Below are 13,946 nucleotides of genomic sequence, written 5' to 3'. Positions count from 1 at the left end.
CACACACACACACATACACACGTACACAAACACACACACACACAGACACTCGCACAGACACAAACAGACGCACACACAGACATACACAAACACACACACACTCGCACAGACACAGATGCACACACACATACACAAACACACACACACACTTGCACAGACACAGACGTACACACATACATACACAAACACACACACATACAATCGCACAGACACAGACAAACACACACACACAGACACACACACTTGCACAGACACACACACAGACGCACTCGCACAAACACACATACACACACACACACACACAGTACACACACACTGGCATAGACACACACACACACAGTCTGATGGGGAGGAGCAAAGAGAGATAGATGTACACGCACAATGCACAAAGCAGCTCTGAAAACAAACTGATGGTGTTAAACTGTTTAAGCTGTTTGTTTTTCCAATTAAAGTAGGAGAAAGAGGTGGGAGGACATTGAGTCTCATCTATGAACTGACACTTTATTTTCCAAACAATATTTTTTTAAACGAATCTTAAGGCTGCTTCAGACTGTGTGTTAAGTCACGGCAGTTTTCAAAGTGAATTGTGTGGTAGACTGCATGAGATATTATGTTCACGTGTACTCCAAGTCAGATTGCTTGATTATGATTTCCTCATGATAATACTACAATATAATAATAAAGTGATTACATTCCTCTATAGGTGATGTTTTAGCAGGGTTTTGAAAGGGTCCCATATTTTGGACCATTTCATCCATCTTTGGTCAGAAAAGCACTAAACCAGTGGACATATCATGTTAGGGGATATAACACTGAGGCACGGTGGGTTAGCGGTTAGCACGTCTGCCTAGCCCTACCAGGAGTTGGAGGTTCAAATCCCGCCTCCGCCCTGTATGTGGAGTTCGCATGTTCTCCCTATGCTTCAGGGGTTTCCTCAGGGTACTCCGCTTCCCTCCCCAGTCCAAAGAGTTGCATTGTAGGTTGATTGGCATCTCTAGACGGTTTGTAGGGTGAGTGATTGTGCCCTGCAATTTGCTGGCACACTGTCCACGGTGTCCCCCACCTTGTGCCCTGAGTTCCCTGGGATAGGCTCCAGGCTTCCTCGTGACCCTGTGTAGGATGCGCGGTACAGAAAATGGATGGATGTACTGTAACAGCACTGATTTTACCTCACAACCAGGGATATCACTCACAATATGAAATACTTTGTCTCTGACAGCATTATAAAGACTACAATCTAACAGTGTATAGCAGCCTTTAGTTATTTAAATGTTGAATAAAATGTTTCTCTTAATATGCTAATATATGTGATGCATGTACATAACTTGACCATGACAAAGACAGAAGACATCTTCTATGAGTTTTGATGGTCAAATTCTCCACCTGTCTAAATGTCTAAAACGTGTTTCTCTATTTATGTACATTGCATAGTTTTCAGTTTCATCTAATCATTATAACCGATCCATAGTGTGTGTGTGTGTGTGTATGTGTGTGTGTGTGTGGTATTTAGTCATCTCTTCTGATTCGAAAGCACTGACCACACACACACACACACACACACACACACAATGACACACTGGTCTCTCACAGCAGCTGGCGGCAATTGAATTTGTAAAACCCCTTTCCACAGAAGCTTCACAGCAGGAGGTAATTAACAAAATTTTCTTTGGCAAAATGCGCCAAGTTTCTCTCTCTCTCTCTCTCTCTCTCTCTCTCTCTCTGTCTTTTGATTTTTTTTTACCACTGCTCTAAGAGGCCCTCCTGCCTTTCAAAACACACACCAGAGCAGAAAAGAGAAAAATTAAACCCTCCTTAGAGGATTAAGCCACTTATATAACTATCCAATTAGCACAAGGTTTCTGAGAGGCCTCTGAAAGTAGCCCATGTTTACATGACTCAGATAGCTGGCACTGAGCAAAGGATAATACTAGTGTGCCCACATGACTGCCACACACACACACACACACACACACACACACACACACACACACACACACACACACACACACACACACACACACACACACACACACATACATACACACACAGCTCAACAGCTTTGTGGCCCAATGAGTCAGTCATTACAGCTGGCTCAATGAAGTGACAACCTTTAAGAGCAACTATAATATGGCAGAGAGACAGACAGAGCAGAGATAAAGAGAGAATCTGAGAGAGTAAAACAAAAAGAAATTGGTAAGAGTGGCGAGGAAGGCAGGAAATCTTCCTTTCATTCCATCTGATCATTTTATTATTTATCTACTTTTATGAAGCTGACAGAAACTTTCAGACTGTACTAATTAAAGAAATGAAAGAGAAACTTTAGGCAAAGTTATTATTGTGTTGCTGTGGATTGTTAACCAATTTTAGCTCCAGGTTACAACCTTTACTTTTTTGTATAACATTATAAACTTTTCTCTTTTTTTTTTTTTTTTTTTTTTTTTTTGCAATTAAAAGTTTTGACAAAAACATCAATTATTACTCAGTACTGCGCCAAAACAGTATGTTTTGCCAAATATACGTTTCATTTATGGGGGGCACTGTGGCTTAGTAGTTAGCATATTTGCCTCGCACCACCAGGGTTGGGGGTTCAAATTCCATATCCGCTCTGTGTGTGCAAAGTTTGCATGTTCTACCCCTTGCTTCAAGTTTCCTCCCCCAGTCCAGCATTGTAGACTGATTACTATTTCCAAATTGTCCACAGTGTTTGTGCGATGTGTTAGCCCCCCATCCAGGGTGTCCCCCACCTTGTGCCCTGGTTCTCCTGGAATAGGCTCCAAGCTCCCTGCCACCCTGTGTAGGATAAGCGGTATGGAAAATGGATGGATGGCTAATTATTTTCCAAAACATTAACTGGTACAGAGATGATTATATGATTTATATTAATATACTGTATGAATATTATGAAGGCTGTTCTGGGACATGCAGAAACAGAGAAATGCATCAGGAAGCAGAACAAATGATCTGGGTTTTTTGTTCTACAAATCTGTACAGTAGTTTGATAGTTCCTAGTAAGCACAATAAACTGAAAAACTGTACAAAACTCTACAAAACTGTTGCTTCACAGGAAAACCTGCATCTCTCTCTCTGCATATCCTTGCTTCAAGGATAACATGTCTGATAGGGTTCAACATAAGTTTTGTAACCCTTCTATTGTTTATTAATTCCAGTGTACACCTATATACACATTGCCTTCCCTCATCTGCATGTGTTTTAGGGTTTGTCTGTTCTAGCCACCTATCTACCATTAAACTGTAAATAAACACAGATTATTCTCACTTTCACAGTCAGCCAGTATCAAGCTAGCCTGTGATTCTTAAGAGTAACAAGTGTTCCTTTCTTCATGTGTATGCGTGTCACCTTGCTATTCCTTTCTACCTTTGGGTAGCCTCAGGCCGCAGCTATCACACTGGGTTCTCTGTGTCTGCACAAATCTGCTCATGGAAGGGAAGATCCACACACTCTCTCGCTCGCCGCCTAACTTCACTAGCCCCAGCCTGGCCAAAGCTGCCTGACTTGGGCTCTTTCATTACCTTTTAAACCTCTAGAGATGGCTATAACACACACACACACACACACACACACACACACACACACACACACACACACGTACGCACACGCACACATTTTTCCTTACTCACACTACTAGGACCATATAACATTGGTTCAAGGAACAGATAAGAGACTCTAAAGCACTAAAGGAAGGAGGAATGCTTTGGGAGAATATTTGCCTCCAGTAGATCTGTGAAAAAGGTCTGAAAGCAAGAAAAGCTTTGAATGGGAGAGATGCTGCGGAAGAGTTATGAACTCTTTTTTTTTTTTTTTTGTATTTTATTGTATTTAATAACATATATTAGGGATGTAACTGAACAAGAATACATTATTCGGATTCAAATACAGATCCGAGTAGAAGGATCACTATTAGAAAGCTTGCCAGATATGTTCACAGGGCATCTGGTCGAGATTAGAGATGTGCATCGGGACTGAGATCCCACATGGTGTTTCGGGAAATGTAAAACATCTGGTTTATTCCATGCCCACTTCAGGTATAAATCTGAATACAGATGAGGATATTTGGAGCACTAAACAGATACAGATACAGATAGTATAACTACATAGGGTATATGCTATACACAATAGATATATACACATTATATATCTATAGAAAACATGAGGGGGAGTTTACAAGTTTTCAAAATGACCACAGATTTTCTGCAGATTTGGGCCAAGAAGCGTCATGTAACATCATCACAATAGAGATCCAACCAAGGGCCTCTTCGATTCACGTGCGTGGAACATAAGTACAGCTAAAAGGTCTCATTTACCAACAAACATCACTGTGAAAGACAGTGCAAAACAATTTCATGCAATTGTGATTTCACCAGTTCAAGTAGATTTCTGCAAAAAGCACAAAACACACTGCAAATTGCATCACAATTTTTTTAAAACAGCCTCAGCTACAGACTGATTGAGTAAATCTCCTCAAATTGGAGAAGAAAACAATAATCTGTGGTACTTCCTTCTGTGTGGAATATAAATCAATTATTAAGCCATATTGTTCAGTTTAGCAGCCTATTGTAAGTGCTACAGTAAAGTCTTGCTAATGTCATGGTCAAGTGTAACAACCATGACAACATAGTAAGTTTGTGACGTTGTTATAGTTAAGTATGTGATAAACATAGTTACTATGGTAGGCTATACATTATATGTTATATATTATTACAGCCAAATTTAATTATCGTACTTGTTCTTGTTGATTGTTTGTTGTGGTTTTGCTGCATGTTCGTGTAGGCCTACATTTCTTATTGGCCATGTAATTTAATAAGCGGTTCTACTTAAACTGTGTGTGGAGCTTGAAATATTCTGCAGGAAGTGTTCTCCTCAAAATGAGGACAACGCGCCCCCTACTGGTCACAGACAGTAATGCGCCCCTGGTCTTTCCCACATTATCTCTCACTATAACTCAACCAAACACCTCACAGGCAGGTTTTAGTAATAAATCATAAACATTGGAGACATTTTACTTAATAGTGAATGCATTGTATCGCCTTAAAAAATGAACAGCAACTTTTTTGGTTTAAAATGCCTTAGTTAGTAATGTATATCTGACATTGTTTTATTATTTCTACCCTAACAATTAACATAAATTCCATAGTAAAACCATAACAATGCTATAGGAGCAGGAGAAAACATAACTATCATAATAGTTTATCAATGTGGCAGAATCATGGTGAAATATGTAATAATCATAGTTACCATAAAGCACTACACTTTCAGGAAAAATGTGGAATCAATTGTACCATGCCTTGTCGCCGGGGTGGGACTCTTGTGTACAAGTGCATGTAGTGTACCTTGAAAGCTTTACTCGAAAAGTATTTACAGTCTGATTATACACCCAAAATCTTCCCAGGTGAAATATTATTATTATACATATAATATATATAATATATTATACATATTAAAGGTAGAAAAGATAACATAATAAATTTATAGTAGTATCATGGATAAATATGAATGCTAATAACAAGGTTTCAGCACTTGATTTCAATTTACATAAAATATCATTGATTATACATAAGGAAATATTCTTCATTTAGCTGCACACCAAATAACCAAATAAGGTGGATATTTAAACAAATGACTGGTGATTTATACAGAAGAGACAAGCCAAAGGTCTGCACTCAGCTGGGACCCTCTACAGCCATATGGTATGCTAACTCTCTCTCTCTCTCTCTCTCTCTCTCTCTCTCTCTCTCTCTCTCTCTCTCTCTCTCTCTCACTCACTCACTCACTCACTCACTCACTTGCTCGCTCTTCAAAAGCTTCCTGTGTGATAAGACTGTTTAAAAGCCTCTTTAGACAAGGGTCCTTAGTGTGCGAGGCTGAGAGGATACACCACTCAACCTCCACAGACCAGCCACATACTTGAGAAACACATAACAAGGGACTGTTAATGGCACTAATTGACTAATAAAACAAAGATTGTGTTTGCTTATTGATTATTTAGGGCCAATATACAGGCTAAAACCCACCCAGAAGAGGAAATAAGCAAACAAACAAAAAAAAAAAAATCTACATATTAAATTAATCACAGTTTGGATGAAAGCAAAGCTAGAGCATAAATACTGCATGAAATGTGTTCATTGAAACTGTATGCAAATCCTACAATTGGGTCAAAAATAAGATTAGCATTAAAACTCTATCATGTGGAATATTAAAGTACATTATGAGAATATTTATCTTTTCTTCTCTTGCATTTAGAGTCTCACTTTCCTGGTATTGCCAGGATTAAGGAGTTCAACCCCAAATAGTTTAAATAGTTCACTTGACTTTATGAGGATTTGTTGACCTCTAATGTTTGTTGACAGGATTTTTAGCAGGAAGTTTTAGTGCTAATCTGGAGATCTAGCTGGAGTGCAAACATTGTTAAAGGCTTCTTATTTTCTGCATCTCACAAGAGAAAGAGATCTGCAGAGTCAACCTTCTTTGTAAACTTTTCAGGTTTCAGGCAGTGAAAAACCTGACCAGTGAAAATGAATGAAGACAAAAACAAATCTAAACCAGAAAGCATGCAGGATCTAAATAAAAAATGAAACATGTCCTAAAGAGATTTGTTTTTTTACATTTATCTTTAAAACATTCTAACACATTCAGATTTTTTAAATAACACATAAAACGTTTAGTTTGTTCAGAAAGTGTGCTTTATTTGTGTATAATAGCATGGCAGGAGTTCTGCCTCTATTGTGAACGATGGGTTTATATTAATATGCTCATTTTAAAATGTTCATTTTTTATTATTGTAAAAGCTCATTCACAGGGACTTTTAAAAAGTTGCTGTTTTACAAAGAAAAACTTATAATCATTGGTGCACATAGTCTGTTATGTGTTAATCCTTGCATATTTTTCTTCAAATGACAATCCCTTATCAAACTTTAAGTCACCATGAAACCAAAATTGAAGTTTTGTGATTTTTAGTATGAATACGTTCGCCTTAAGGTTATCTATAAGCTATTGTGCTCAAAAACAATGACAAAATTTGCATTTAGAAGATGTATGCATTCAAAATGCACAGTCTCTCTCTACCAACAATACAGATCAACAATTTTGATGACATCATTCTGCACTTCAGCTTCTCATGAGATTTTCTGTCCAATCAAATGCTCTCTAAAATCTGAAGTGTCCCACCACCAACATTATAAAACTCTATAGTACTAACTGTCAAGTACGGGCTGGGATGTTAAGCGAAATGCTATTGGCTATTTAAAAAGGGGAGAAGTCTGACTTTCTGTATCAGCGGAAATTACGTCAACACATCGAATAACGCTGTGCGTTTCATCTTTTCTTGACTGCGTGTAAAAATAGGGAGGATGCTTGTTACTTTGTAATCATTAAAATATTTTTTATTATATTATTTGTTAAAATGTTCATTGTGGGTTCCACAAAAGTGCCATCATTCATCAAGATCGAATCCTAACGATGCCAAAGGAGCAACAAATTGGCTGTGCTGTCAATCACAGTGACACTAGCCAATCATGGGCATCTGTGAATGTACAGTATGTGGAAGAGGGTCGATAGCACTGTGCTCTAAGTGTGTTACGCTGCCCTGTGATGCAACATCGGCAGCTGTTTGAAAAGATGCACTCGCTGGCTTCATGTGTTAGACTGAGGACACATACAGATACAAAAGGTTTGTATGTTTATAAAAAATTTCAACCTTGATTTAGCTTCCAGTTATCTTTGAACTTAGTGCCCCCCCCCCCCCATTTGCTCATGTCCCTGCTGAGTAATAATTACAAAGCCTTCACAATTACCATGAGTCGACATGACCTTATAGTTATGCAGTATGCAATATTTATCTTACTGTACATAAGCATTATGGTTTAGAACTGTACAAGAGCTAAGGAAATAGTTACACACAGTTCACATAGCTCGGACCTTTAATGATTAGAAAAAAGTACTAAAACTTAAAGTCTCCTGCATCTCACTCTTAACCATTTCTTTCCCTTAAAAAAAGCCTTTCATTTAAACTGCATATATTTCCTTTACAAAAACAGCAAATAAACGGTTAAAGCATGCTCCAGTGGCGTTTAATCATTTACACGGAGCATGACACACACACGTACAGTATACACACTGTACACACACTGTATACACACATACAAGAGAGGACAGATGCTGTATCATTTGCTGACAGAATTCATTTCTGTCTTCATGATTACTGAAGTATCACACTCATCACGCACCGCTGTGTAGCAGTAAACCCCAGCGCCACACAGCAGAACAGGTCGCTGTCACTTGTCTGCATAACAGTGTGTGTGTGTGTGTGTGTGTGTGTGTGTGTGTGTGTGTGTGTGTGTGTGTGTGTGTGTGTGTGTGTGTGTGTGTGCTTGTCTGCAATATCTTACAGACATTACACCCTGTAACTCTGTTTGAGAGGACAGGACAAATAGCAGTCGGTAGTCTTATACCCAATGTCACTCTGCCTTTGTCTGAAATAAAATACCAACAATAATGAACTGGATCATTAAATTACAGACTGACTCCACTCCACATTACAGACTGTCTTCACTGATGGCTGGCAGGCTGCAAAACTGCTCGTAAAAATAGGGGGAAATAATTAAAGTGAAAATTATTTAAGAGAATCAAGTGGGTTGGGTTCCACCAGAGCCGCTGGATGGCTGGACCTAATTAAACTAGCATTAGTCCGTCATTAACCTGGAGACCATTGGCAGGCATGTGCCAGCTATTTACAGTTCACACACACACACAGACACTAAACTAGCCAGATATCTACAGCATTAAATAGAGCCAATGAAACATTCTCCAGAGTGGATAACAAAAGCTGATCAAAACAAAAAGATAAACTTTACCCTGCTCTTATGAACACAAGTTAAGTTACAACAGCCTTTGTGAATTCCCAAATGTCTAAAACAGAGAAAATTGTAACGAGCTGGTTCCACTGGAGCCTGTCTGATGAACTTCTTACACACAGTAAATCATCACAAAATACACAGCACCTGAAATACTTTCTGACTTCTAAAAGAAAATTGGCTTTTTATGAAATCTTCAGTTATAAACTTTAAATGAAATTCACAAAGCAAAATGTGTTGGCAGAGCTAATCTGTAGTCATGGCTAGGCTCTAATGCTAAATTCACAGCAAATGTGGTCGAATCTAGAAAACAAATTTATTTTATAGGTATGTCTTTTAATGCGTATTATTAAACTATTAAATAACCTTAAATCACACAAAACAGGGCATTCTAAAACGCTTAACGTGAAAAACGCTTAACGCGTACTAAAACAACAACCAGGGAAAACCATTTTTCTCTCACATTTCTCTTGTCATAAACACTTGCTACTGCTAAGACAGTGATATTGGAGAAACAAATTTAGTACACACCGTATTAATTCTTAATATACTTTATTAATAAAGTGTACACTGAATTAGATCTTTTAATATAACTGACATCACAATATCATAAATATCAAAATATTGTCTTTACCCTTGGATTATGGTGCCATTGTCAGTAGATAGCGTTTTTAACAAGAGAAATGTGACAGAAGAATGGTTTTCCCTGGTCAATTTTAAGTGTTTTTTTTTTCACGGTGAGCGTTTTAGAATGTCCCCAGATTTTTCCCACTTTTTTCCCATTTTAATCTTTAAACGTTGGCATTGCTTTTAGCATGACCGTGAATGAAGCAAGAATGAATTAGTTTAAAATAGAAATTTAGAAATTTAGAAATTTAGAAAATTAGAAATAGCATTTTTTTTACATTCATAAACTCTATTGTCCTGATTATTTAGTTTTCTTTGTCAGTGGAATGTGTGTTTTGTATATTTTAATCATTAATATTTCTTCTCACTGCTGAGTAGTGATAATTAGAAAATGTGTGGTCATAGGCACTAAAACTTGCCAACCATAATACTGGTTTGATAATCTGAAGGATCTGGCTGGAGCATTAAAAATATTTGACTAACAAAGAGACAAGAATGGCCAGGAAAATGTTTTGAATTAAATAAGGCATTGTACTATAAGTCCTAAATCATCCTGCTAGCCCAAGAAGGAGTTTAGGATTTGGTGTGGTTTGACCTGTTATTCGGTGTTAACTTGTAAACATCTGTGAGTGTGAGATCACTGATCCATGAACACACTCCAACTACAAGCATTTACATTCCAAACACTTAATGCCAAACCACCAAGAGCAAATACAGCCAGACATGTGGCATTTACCTCTCATTCACAGAGAAGCAGCATAAGCAGAAACATGGGGCGGTGGGGGGAGGGGGGGGGGAGCAAAAATGATAGGACAAAAACGATCTCTTCATTTGTCATGTTACAGAGAAACTACAAAGCACAAGCTTCGCTGTCCTGAAGACTGTGCTGTGGTGGAAAACTTACAGGAACTGCTTTACCTTTGACTTCTATAAAGTGCAGTGCCGTCACTGGACACTATACATGTTAAACAAAGTCCATACAAGTTCAACACTGTCTATTTACAAAAAGCTTCACCATATCAATGATTATACATTATTCTTTGTTACGTAACATGTTTGGTTTTTTTAATCAGTTTAATATTAGACTTAAATCATGCAAATCTCTGTGAATGAGCTGTTACCGTAGTAATGATGACGAATTAGAACAAGCAACTTCATTTAAACCTATGATTTGCCTTAAAAAACATCTTCTGACCAGACAGAATCAAAAATTTAAAAGTGCCATGGTATGAGGAGAACATATTAACACATATACTGCACAAACCATTCGAGTGGAAGATAGAAGTAAAACATCAAGGAGACTTAAATTACCATTGAATCCCATGTAAGGTCTTCATAACAGAAAAAAGGTTCATATGGTCCATTTTGTTTTAATTAAAAATAAATAAATAAAAAATCCACCCAAAAAGATTTTAAACTTACAAATTCTTTCTGATCAAACCTAAACAGAAAAAATAATAATTAAAAAAAAATACATCACATGTTCATTCATGCATATGATGAAATCCGAGATTATTTCTTGCTTGGTTAATCCATATCTGGTGGCCCCACACACAAAGCTGGACTAATGTCATCATTAGTTCTGCCTCTGTGGTGACCAGAAGTTTGGTCCAATCCCGTCAAACCCTGACTGAATGGTGCTCAGAGATAAAACACATCAAATCAGCGCAGAAGAGGAGCCAGCCCATCCGCCCAACACGCTAGAGGAAGCCGCTTAATTAGAAATATGAAAATGAAACAAGAATCTTGAGCATCAATTGTAGCTGTTATTTCCCCCCACTACCTTCGTGAGGTCGTAACGTTTATTTTTCCTTCTTGCACACATCACTGATCTGTCCAATTACTCTCGATTGATTTGAAGAGAGCATGGACAACATGAACAGAAAAGAAAATTGTAAAATTGCCTTTAAAATTTTCATTTTCTGTTTAAAATGTTAAGCAATTTATAAACTTGTATTTAGTAAGTTTGTTCTTTGTTTTTTTAATGTTGTGATTATTTTTATTTATTTATTTATTTTTTTTACCTTTAGCAAATATCACAAAAGGTTTAGGATTAATACAAAAAAAAGAAAAAGAAAAAGAGCTATCAGATGACAGCTGAAACTGTCTGAGGCTCTAATAGTTGTGCATCAGAAATAGTCTGCCTGGGATCTACTGTGAGTACATGATGTAGTTCCCACACTGTAAAACCGGATAAGTTCATTTAACTCAAAAAATTTGAGGAAACTAATTACCTCAAAATTTTTAAGTTGATAAATCAATTTCTTTAAGCCAAATACCCTTAAATATAGCACGTTTTAGTTAATTTTTTGTTATATTTAAGTGTATTTGGCTTAAAGAAATTGATTCATCAACTTAAACATTAGACATAAAGTAAAATATTTCATGCCTTTTTTTGTTGTTCCTTTCCTTTGTTTTAATCTTGATGATTACGGTTTACAGCTCATGCACAGCAAAATCGCCAGTGTTGATTTAACACCCAGAGTGTTGAATTTACGCTCTACAATGTTTATATAAGTCCATTGGACTCAAATGAACATTCTGGGTGTTAATTCAACACTAGGGAGATTACTGTGTGGAAATAAAAAATTCAGTATCTCAAAATATTAGAATAAAGAATTTATAATACAGAAATTTCAACCTGAGGAGAGCTCTAATTAGCTAATTAACTCAAAACACCTGCAAAGGTTTCCTGAGCCTTTGATCTCTCAGTCTGGTTCAGTACACACAAACACAATCATGGGGAAGGTGAAAGTAAATGTTGCATTTCATTTGGAAATCAAGGTCCCAGAGTCTGGAGGAAGAGTGGAGAGACACAGAATCCAAGTGGCTTGAAGTCCAGTGTGAAGTTTCCACAGTCAGTGATGATTTGGGTTGCCATGTCATCTGCTGGTGTTGGTCCAGTGTGTTTTCTCAAGTCAAGAGCCAATGCAGTGTCTACCAGGAGATTTTAGAGCTGACAAGTTTTATGGAGATGCTGATTTCCTTTTCCAGCAGGACTTGGCACCTGTCCACAGTGCCAAAACTACAAGTAACTGGTTTGCTGATCATGGTATTACTGTGCTTGATTGTCCAGGTGACTCACCTAACCCGAAGTCCATAGAGAATGTATGGGAGACACCAGACCCAACAATACAGACGAGCTGAAGGCCGCTATCAAGCAACCTGGGCTTCCAGAACACCTCAGCAGTGCCACAGGCTGATCGCCTCCATGCCACGCCGCATTCATGCAGTAATTCATGCAAAAGAACCCCCGACCAAGTATAGAATGCATAAATTAACATACTTTTCAGAAGGTTGACATTTCTGTATTATAAATTATTTATTCGATTATTTTGATTTTTGATTTACATGAGCTATAAGCCGTAATCATCAAGATTTAAAAAAAAAAAAGGCTTGAAATATTTCACTTTATGTGTAATGAATCTAGAATATGTGAAAGTTCCACTTTTTTAATTAAATTATGGGAAAAAAATTACTTTTCCATGATATTCAAATTTTTTGAGATGCACTTGTATACATAACTAATTCATTCAGTTTCTGGGATTAGAAGGTGTGTAATTTCTAAGGTTTAGTAGCAAGCAAACCATCATATTGTGCTGGACTCTATCCATCCATTTCTGGAATTGTAAATCCATCTTAACCCTTAACAAGGAGCTGTTGTTGGGTCCAGATTTACTTTATTAGCTCTCATAGCTTCATTTTCTATTAGTTTCACTAGAGTTACTATTACAGTTACAGATACAGTTAAACTGGGAAGTTTAAGGAATTAAAGAATTTCAGAAACTAGGAAAATCAATGAAATATTGATTCTTATAGAAAACATGTAATACAAAAAAAATCACATTTATTATAGAGAAGTATATTCAATGAAGTTATGTACAATAATGAGGTCTCCAAGTTACAACTACACCTCGAACAATGACTCTGTGGTGAACAGAATGTTTACTACAACAATAACTCGTTTAAAAATGACTCCAGTCCATTTCATAGTGACTAAACTGGGAGGCCAGTGCTGTAATAGAGCCATCCGAGAGCGATCAGACTGAACGGCAGCACTTGTTTTGGGCGTTTATTTACAGGGAGAGACATAACATTATTTATAGCTGGCCTGAAGTGGAGTTGACGTGTGGCCTCTCTGGTTGAGATGGGAGACTAATGTTTTGTGTAGATGAAAAATTGCGGGCCGATTCGAGCAGACAGAAGATAAATAGTGCATGAGCTGGACTCAGGAGAGACGGAAAGGCCCTGCAGGTTTAAGAAGCACCACCCCAAGCCGGTACTCATCAGTAGTGCTGATGTGGGATTTGATCTTGGAAGATCAGTGCTGATTTGTATTACTTATTAAAAGATATGTTAGTTGTGCAGTGGACTGCAGTCCACCGTGTGATTTTGGTTTAAATCCCTTTTTTTTATTGTATGAGACTAATTACTGTATTCATGAAATAATTT

The sequence above is a fragment of the Ictalurus punctatus genome, chromosome 13, assembly GCF_001660625.3.
Source record: "Ictalurus punctatus breed USDA103 chromosome 13, Coco_2.0, whole genome shotgun sequence".
NCBI classification, from domain to species: Eukaryota; Metazoa; Chordata; class Actinopteri; order Siluriformes; family Ictaluridae; genus Ictalurus; species Ictalurus punctatus.
This window is presented reverse-complemented; position numbering follows the sequence as displayed.